At 39.6% G+C, this 10,010-nt stretch overlaps 1 long non-coding RNA gene across 1 annotated transcript in view; it reads right to left on the bottom strand.

Annotated features, from left to right (window-relative positions):
- Positions 1-1,222: 1,222 nt before the first annotated feature.
- The window catches only part of LOC149190294 (uncharacterized), a 46,809-nt gene continuing 38,021 nt past the window's right edge, over positions 1,223-10,010 (bottom strand). Inside the window, exon 3 of the long non-coding RNA XR_016256480.1 lies at positions 1,223-1,311. This is a non-coding gene — a long non-coding RNA (uncharacterized LOC149190294). The remainder of the gene's footprint in view (positions 1,312-10,010) is intronic.

The following is a 10,010-nucleotide window of genomic DNA, read 5'->3' as shown; positions in this document are numbered from 1 at the left end:
ATAAATGAAGATAGGAAGTCTTATGAATGATATTATGATAAAGCACATCTTATGTAATGACCAAAAATCATAATCGAGGAGGAAGAAGAACCATTGTATTGAAACAAGAAGATATAAGTCAGAACCAAAAGAGAACACAACTTTTTCCTTTACACTTTCCTACAAATCTGTAAGTATAGTCACACAAAAATATTTTAGTAGCTTTATCAATGCTCCTCCACATTAACTACATTTGCAAAGCACTCATTATATAAATAAACACATTTAATTTAAACATGAATCTTGCACCAAAAAATAACCCACCCTCTATCTTTGTTTCTACCTTTGCTATGGTGCCTTCTATCTCTCTCACAGAAAGGTGTTCAGTAGTTTCACTAGTGGTCCTTCAACTTTTTTAATTTGCATTACATATAACTTTCAACAAAAGATAAAGCAACAAATGACTTAAATAAGAATGGGCATGAAACCATATAATTATGTAATAACAAACAAAATCTTCCCCATACATACCTACTCCGTCTTTGCCCATAAAGAAGTAATTTCCCCATGCATGTACCTCCTTCGCCTTTGCCCAATACATTTCTGAGCTCCGCATCAATGCTAAACCCACACTATGGGTTGTTAAAGTCTTCTTCAATTTCCCCACCCATTGAACCTAGAATAAAATGTGAATAAGAGAAAAATAGATCAAAAGTCATACAAGGAAAAAAAGTATCAAACCACAAAATAGCATGGCCATGCTCGCAAATACAAAGATATAACAACATCAACATTATAAAAAAAACAAAAACAAAATAAAACAACAATAGAAAAATATATGACTAAAAATAGAAAATTGGAACAAAAATAATCAAAAAAACACATAAAAAAACAAATAAGAGGTAGACTCTGCACTGCAACTACAAAAAACACCCATGGCCAACCAAGGGCACCCTGCACATCAAAAAATAAATAAGTATTGAATAGAGACTAGAAAATATTATGAGAACTATTAAATACACATTAAATATTGTGAAAAAATGCAACGGAGATCAAAATATCTTATAAGAAATCTTAAATGGAGAATGAAAATCTTATGAATAATCTTATGAACTAAAAAGTACATCTTAAGCAAACAACAAAAATCATAATCCCTAAATAAGAAGGGAGAAGAACTATATTTTTGCAATAAGAAAGATTAAATAGCAAATCATACATGGATTTCATACCAAAAGAAAACCAACCTCTACCTTTGCCTCTGCACTCTACTACAATGTGTCTGTCACAAAAATATTTCAGTAGTTTCATCAGTGATCCTCCACATTCCTTTACCTACATGGCATTACATTCGATAATCAAACAAATGACGAATATTGTAAGATGGCTCAAATTTAAACAAAAACACATACGGGACCATCCATACATACAGCAGCAACATAGGTTTATATTGCAAAGCATACATGGGTTTTACACCAAATAGGAACCAACAACAAAACTCGCAAAAAGAAAACAAGCAAAGAGAAACAATAGGTACGAACAATGATTTGCAACCCTAAAATGTATCAATGGCCAACCAAGCACACCCTGCACACCAAGAAAATATTATGAGTAATATTAAATACACACAAAATGTTTTGAAACACATGAAACAAATATCACGTCATCTTATGAATAATCTTAATTAGAGACCAACAATATTATTATTCTTATGCACTAGAAAGTACAACTTATGCAAACACTAAAATCGTTAACCCTAAATAGATAAAGAGGGAGGAGAAATGTGGTATTTTAAATGAGAAGGATTTATTAACAAATCATACACAAATTCCGCACCAAAAAAGAGCACACCTCTACCTTTGTATCTTCCTTTGCACTTTACAACAATCTCTCTCTCATAAAGAAATTTTAGTAGTTTTGTTAGGTAGGCATCCGATCAAAAGATTTTGCAATTGGGTGCTTATGCTTGTTTGTATTTGTTTATATTTGGGATTTTGACATGGATTATGGCACGACCTCGAAGAAAGAAAGGTTTTAACCATGATCTTGCTCCCTCACCTTAAATGGGAGGTTTTCTTCAATCTTAGTCCAATGGGAACTTCCTTAATGGTCCAATGGGTGTAGAAGGGGTTCTACTTGGGAAGCCTTGATTGAGAATGCCCAGTATCCAATTCATCACCTATAAGGCCAAGCAGCAAAGCTAGGGCTTCATGTGAATTCCTAGGGAAGAGGAATTTGCGGGATTAGAGAGTCTAATGTTGAGGATATAGTTGGTTGCCTCAAAATCAACACCCTTCATAGGAATTCACTTCAATTCTATGCATAGATTTTCTTGCCCTAGGTTAAACCCTAGTTTGGTTTTAGCTTCAACTTGGAGCTTCTTGAGGGTTTCATGTGCCTTGACCTTGTAGGAATACATTGTTGGAAACCCTTTTCTCTACACCATCACCTTTGGCCATCCAACTATCATTTCACCAATAAAGCCCTAGGTCTTCTATCACATATTTTAGGTCTCTCTAAGGAAAGTATATAGCCTCCTCCCTAGGTCTTCTGTCACATATTTTAGGTCTCTCTAAGGAAAGTATATTACCTCCTCTTGGAGGCTTTATGCCTAAATTGTGTCTTTCCATTGAAAACCTTTTGGGTCACCTTGTCCCTAAAACCTTAGAATAATTATTATGTGACCTATTCATATAAAAGACTCCTCCCATTGTTGAAAGTCCATAAAGAGTTGGTACTTTTGGCTGTGATGATAGTGGACCATCACCCCATTGTTCTCACTTGGTCTAGTATTTATGTAACACACCCCAATACCCAATCTAATTCAACAAGGGTGGTTACCAAATCACCCGAATCTTGTGTTACAGTTACAAGAATAAGGTAAGCATTTTTTTTTGCCTGTAGGAAAGCACTAACAAGACCATTGTCAGAAGCAACTTCACATGCTGCATTGTCTTCTTGTAAAAATTAAATCCAAAGCGTGTGATGGTATTATCTTGTCCATGATCCAAAGAACAATGCCTCAGATGCTCTGCGTGAAATGATATAACCTTAGCTCTTCCCTAGCTAGCAAATCCTTCAAGGAACATGGAGCAACTTAATGCAAGTGGAGGACTTCTCAACAATAGAAGAAGCTTATGCTCTTTTTTGTCAATATCCATTTTGGTTGGTCACCATCTCTTCCTTAGCTAAAGGTTTTGTATTTCCAATGAAAGAGCCAGTGCCCCAAAAGGTTCATCATCTTCCTACAAGGGTTCTTTTGCATGAGTAATTAGCCATTCCATTACTGACTCAAACCAATTTGCGTGTACATTCTTTAGGCTTCTTTTACCCTTCCCCTTTGAGAATCCCATTTCAAAAATTATTGCAATGGTTGAATCATCAAGGGTTGGTATAACAGCTTGCGTGGATGCATTACTGCCTCCTATGATTTTTGTCATCAACTCATGGATAGACATACTTTATTATGGGACAAATTGAAGTAATGAATTCCACCCTGCTCTGGGAAACAGGGAAGATTCCTTTTCCCAAGAACTAACGAGGTGAACCTTGCCCCAAGTAGAATTTCAAAGTAATTGGTGTTTGTGCATTTCACTGACACTTACATATTTTACAATTTACTAATTGAGAGCAATAAGCTCAATAGAGACAGGATTTAATATAAAAGAAATCCAAGCATGGAGGGAGTTAACCCCAAGCTTAATAAGGTTAATAAGGTTGACTACAATGGACAGAGAATGTAACAGAGGCATTAATTAAAACATTCTCAATAAACACAATACTCAACCATAAGTAGGCTATCCTATTGTACATATGACTGATTTGATACAATAGCTAATATCTTAACTCCATTGTATTCTTGTATTTTTTAATGTCATACACGACACCAACTCAGCCTTATAACATCTAAAGCCCAGCCTGAGACCAACTTCAAGGATAGGATTTGACATGCATGATCCCAAACGCATATCAGTGCAACACAGGAGGCTTGTATAACTATCTAGCCATAGTATGTGTGGTTTACTCATTGGTGAGAGTGTATTGATATCACCACTATCCCTTATTCACTTGAATCATTAAAAAAGATGAGCCTGTTCAAAGTGGGTTTTCCTTCCTTCACTTACCTTCAAGCCACCACTTAAAATTATCCTTTGATCATCATAGCTAGCCTGAAATCCAAAATACTCAGCCAATTCATTCACTGAAATCATATAGAGAGAGCCCTCTCTAAAGCTAGAAGGGCTAGATTCTAGCTTACAAGTAGTTTGTGATTACCTCTGGATTTCCTTCCTATAGCCTAAGGAAATTATAGAGTGCTAGCATATTGGCGTCGTTGTCGGGGGCTGAACAGTTTCATCTTCCCCGAGAAAAAAAATTGAAGTTTCAGATTTGGTTGTTGATGGTGAACAGCATTCACAGTTAGGAACGCTGAACCATTCACCTGGCGACTCCAATCAAGCAGAACTCAGATTTTCAAGTTCCACTAGTGTCTCCACATCTTCAAAATGAATTCAACTGCAAGATATGCTCCCATGAATTGAGATCACATCCCAGGATTTCCAAACCGCATGACTTGTGTAGATTGGCAGACTTATCTACCAAGGTTCAAAGATGATGACGGAGAGGATGTTGCTCTACATCTGGTTAAATTTCATATGCATGCACGCAATTTGAAGGTTCAATTTCATGAAGATTGTCTCATGAAGATGTTCACGGCTACCCTGGAAGGAAAAGCGTGGTCTTGGTATGAAGGTTTGCCATCTAGTAGCTTGTATTCACTTAAAGATTTTCATTTAGTATTTTTTGAGAAATACAAAGAATCTCATCCTTTTTTGTCATTTTTTGAGAATCGTTGCAACCATGTTGAGAATTTCATTCAAAATCTAGAAAAATTTTATGGCGATGAAGAGCTCATGGATGAAGAGATTTTGGAAGCTTTGCACGAGAACCCTTTTCATCACAAAGAAGATATGGTAACTTCTCTCTTGCCCAAAAATGAAGTAATCAACTTTCTAATGCAGATAGTTATGAATCAGCTTTCGAGTTTGATGAAAATTTGCAGCAACCTTGTCAGTCTTTTTATGATCAAAAGTATGAGAATTATTTTAAAGAGCAGAAGGACATAGTAAATGATGAGGACAGTTGCCATGATATTCAAGTGGATTCCCGACAGGCAACAATTTTTTCCTTAGCTGAAGATGAAACTAATCAAGAATTTGATGTAAATGTTCATGTTCATTTTCTTGAGGTCAATGAAGAAATGCAAAAGGTGTATCCTCTTGAGCCTGATTAACGTATTCAACAGATTGTTAATGATCAAGAAGAGGAGAGCAGTGAAAAAGAAAAGATTGATCTAGAGTGTGTTGAAAATGAAGACTTTATTCAGGAAAATATGCCTCTTGAAGTAAGAAACACAGAGTATGTTGAAGACCAAGATCATATTTTTGTTGATATACATGAAAGGTTAACTCTTAACACTGCCATTATACATGATGCAGCGGTTCCATCATATTCATTACAAAGGTCACAGAAAAATTTGCAGCCCTATGAGGACAGATATAAGTTGAAGTTGTAGGAAAGTAATGTCGCAGATCAAGATTTATCCAAACAGAATTGCAATCTACCATAGGAGCTAGAATTCAGTGTGCATTCCTATGATGATGCTTTTGCAGCGTTCTTGAAGTCAGCTAGCGGGCCCATGTTTTTTAAATCTCATCATAGTTGAAATTGTTAGTGAGTTTTTATGGGAGTTGTCATTCATTAGTTTTCCTTTTTTGATTGGGAGCAAGCACATGCATAGAATTCAACATAGAATTCAACCAATGGGTAAGGTGCTTGCATGGTTGCATTGGTTATTTCAATCAAGTAGCTTGTGGATTAGTTGAGCAAGCAATATAGCATGTGTGGGAAACTATCATCAAAGTTTGAAGCCCGAGGAGAAGGCCCTGAGATTCTAGTGATCTGCTGCCATATGTAAGTTTAGTCAGTCAGCCAATAGTTATTTTTTTCAGTCTGTAAATCATATTTTTAGTCATATTTTAAGCATATCAGTTGACTCCATTGCCCAATGGTTAGGCACATGGTTTGCGTTTTTGTTCTTGGTGCCTCACGGGGAGGCTGTCATCCCCAATGTAGTCAATGTTAGGGTCAGTAAGTTTGCATTTGTCAAATGTCTCCAAATGACACAATGGTTAGTTTGAATAAAGTCGAACTTAATGTCAGATGTTGTCATAAGTTCGAGTGTCACTATCCAAAATGTCGCCATGGGTGTGGTCATCCAGAAGTCTGGTCAAAAACATGAAAGTTGTTGTGAGTTATTAGGAAAAATTGTCAAAGTCTAGAATAATCGAGTCATGAGTTAGGTGTTAATAGTGGGAGTTAGGTGTCAATAGCATGATGCAGCATATTGAGAGGGATCTGCAGTATAGATGCAACAGTGACAGTGGCAATGTCATGGGCAGCAGTACAGATTGCAGTAGCGCAGTGGATGAAGGGCAATGGGCCGAGCATCAGCAACACAGAGGACCAATGTCGTGGAGCAGTGTGATACTTCTGCTGGGAAGTATTGTTATAGCACATTCCTCACCAAGAGGAAGTGATGAATTTTCGGTAGCATCGGATGTGCTCTAGCTCCAAAATTTTGTGGAGGGGCTAGAACACATGAGATCTCCAAGACCCAGAAATCGTTTGGAGAAATTCCACCCGGAGTGCATGTTATCCAAATAATTAATTACTTGTAATGGTGCCTAAGTTAAAACTTATGAAATTAAAATAATTAAAGTGAATTAATGTAAATATGGGTGAGAAGCTTAGAGATTAGGTCGCAGGTGTTGATTTCTCAATAGGAAAAGTATATAGGAAGGCTTGGGGTCGGTTGGTGAACACACACAGTGAGAGCAGCACTTGAGCTAGATCGAAATTCTGGGGCGTGGTTTGCTGAGAATTTCGGAGTAAGCTTCTAGTGCAGAGAGGGGCAGTTCGGCAACGGGACTTTCGTACAAGGCCAAGAATACATAACAGATAGGCAGTGCAGCACCAAGGAGAGACAGTGCAGCTCCAAGAGGGTGACGCAGAAGCAAGAGGGGTTGACACAGTCACGCAGAGGCAACGATGGGGTTTTTGTGAGGCAGATCGGGCATCAGTTCAGTAGATCGATTTCTGAGTCGGGAAGGCTCACTGGGAGGGTGACGCAACTCCTAGAGGAAGTGACGCAGTTCCAACACAGATCTGGGAGCAACCATCGCTACACAGCACTGGAGACAGCGCAGTCACCTATGGGGTTTGTTCATCCAGTTGCTGGATTCGCCAAAATATCCGTCTCCAGATAGAGGTACTTCTGCCGAGTTTATTCTCTATTGGGTGAGCTAGATTTGGCACCCTAGTTGTATTCAGAAATCTTCTTAATAATAAAACCCTCATATCTGTTGCACCGATTTTCCTGCATTGAGTTTTTCCGGGGACATTTAGTCCCAAAATAAGTGTGTCCTTTGTGTGATTGTCTCATTTATTTTTCAGTACTTGATCTGTATATTGATGTAGGCTGCAATGTATTTGCATTAATATTTTCTGAATATTTCTGAAAATAACTTGTTAAAATGAAGAACACAAGTAGGTAACGCAAATCAGTTTACTGCAGTAGGATTTCTGGTTTGTTAGATTCAGAAATTTTCACATGGCATCAGAGCAATTGCAGATCAAGGAGGATTGAAGCCATCAGCGAAATGACAAAGGAAAATCTGTGCGTGAAGACAGTTGTCCTGATAGACAGCGCAGTTTCAAGCCAAGATAGCAGAGGAGGGGTGACGCAGTCACCAGGGTTGGCTCACGTAGAGCCTGTGTCAGCCTGATTGGGTGACGTTGTTGCTGCAGAGGGCAGCACAGTGGTTACTGGGCCAGGGCGAAGACTGTTGAGTCTCGTTTTTCCGATTATCGTGGCTAGAGGTGCAGCGCATATTTCATCTGGAGTTGCTGGTGGGGTGTTGATTTTGTTGGTGCAGAACAGTACCTAATGGGGCAGAAGCAGAGGGAATCAATTCCTCAAAAGATTTCTTGCCAAGAAATCTAGATACGAGTTTTGCTGGGGCAGCAGCGAAAGAGGGAGAAGAGAAACAGTTCGACATTCATTTGAGCATAGATGGTCGTTAACAGACTGAGGGATCAGGATAGGTTGGATGGAGCATCCAACTTTGTCATCTGGAAGGCCAGGATCCTGGCAGTTTTGGATTTAAATCGCATCAAGGATTATGCCTTGAGGATGGTTGTTGTTCCGGTTGATGCTGATCATCTCAAGAAGTACGAGGAGGCTCAGGCAAAAGCAAAGTGCATGATCTTGGACAGGGTCAAAGATCATGTGATCCCACATATTGCTAAGAAAGACACAACAAGGGAAATGTGGGAGGCCTTGACCACATTGTACAAGTGAATTTCTGTTCAGCGGAAAATGTTGCTTGAGAGTCAGCTGAGATAGTTTCAGATGCAGAAGGGAGAAGAAATCGATCCCTTCCTTCTCAGGTTGCAAAGGATCCCTGACCACCTAACTTCTGCAGGGGCTACACCAAACGCTGAATTTATGGTCAGGACAGCTCTGAATGTAGTCACTGAAGACTGGGAAACCTTTGTCCAAAGCATCTTGGGCAAGGCTTCTCTTTTGAGTTGGGAGGAGATGTGGGCGGCTCTTCGATAGGATGAGATCAGATGATGGACCAACAGTGTCAGTTGGTGTGAATGATGATGGAGCAACAGTGACAGAGCTAGAGTGCTAAAGTCTAAAGCAGCGCAGTGGAGTGTTGCAGCAATGTGGAAGGCACAGAGCAAATACAACAGCAACGTACTAGCATCAGAAGGTCAGCACAGATTAGCAACAGAGGTAGCTTCAACGTCAAGGGGCATCCAGACTGACCAACATGTCAGCTTTTGGGTTGGATTTTCAGTTGCTTACTTCTCAGCAACTGAGTTGCAGTGGAGCAGCTAGCAGTGTCATTGCTATGGGCAGCATGATGAAGAATATTGAGAGGGAGTTGTAGTACAGATGCAGCAGTGACAGTGGCAATGTCATGGGCAGCAGTACAGATTGCAATAGCGCAGTGGATGAAGGGCAACGGGCCGAGCATCAGCAACGCAGAGGACCAATGTCATGGATCAGTGTGATAATTCTACTAGGAAGTATTGCTAGAGCACATTCCTCGCTAAGAGGGAGTGTTGAATTTTGGGTAGCATCAGATGTGCTCTAGCTCCGAAATTTTGTGGAGGGGCTAAAACACATGAGATCTCCAAGACCCAGAAATCGTTTGGAGAAATTCCACCCGGAGTGCATGTTATTCAAATAATTAATTATTTTTAATGGTGCCTAAGTTAAAACTTAGGAAATTAAAATAATTAAAGTGAATTAATGTAAATATGGGTGAGAAGGTTCTAAGTGACAAGGATCAAGTCTAATTTAATCTTAGCCATTGATTGGAGATTATATCACAGTCGTTGATTTCTCGACGGGAAAAGTATGAAGGAAGGCTTGGGGTCAGTTAGAGAACACACACAGTGAGAGCAGCACTTGAGCTAGATCGAAATTTTGGGGCGTGGTTTGCTGAGAATTTCAAAGTAAGCTTCTAGTGCGAAGAGGGGCAGTTCGGCAGTAGGACTTTCGTCCAAGGCCGAGAATACATAATAGAGAGACAATGCAGCACTAGGGAGAGACAACGCAGCTCCAGGAGGGTGACGCAAAAGCTAGAGGGGCTAACACAATCACGCAGAGGCAGTGGCAAGTGCTGGGGTTTCTGTGAGGCAAAACAGGCATCAATTCAATAGATCGCTTTCCGAGCTGGGAAGGCTCACTGGGAGGGTGACGCAACTCCTAGAGGAGGTGACACAGTTCCAGCACAGAGCTGGGAGCAGCCATCACTGCACAGCACTAGGGACAACGCAGTCACCTATGGGGTTTGTTCATCCAGTTGTTGGATTCGTCAAAATATCTGTCTCCAGATAGAGGTACTTCTGATGGGTTTATTCTCTATTGGGTGAGCCAGATTTGGAACCCTAGT

This window comes from Pinus tabuliformis, chromosome 3_1 (genome assembly GCF_031772625.1).
Source record: "Pinus tabuliformis cultivar Carrire ecotype Pingquan chromosome 3_1, CPIR1, whole genome shotgun sequence".
Taxonomy (NCBI): domain Eukaryota; kingdom Viridiplantae; phylum Streptophyta; class Pinopsida; order Pinales; family Pinaceae; genus Pinus; species Pinus tabuliformis.
This window is presented reverse-complemented; position numbering and strand designations above follow the sequence as displayed.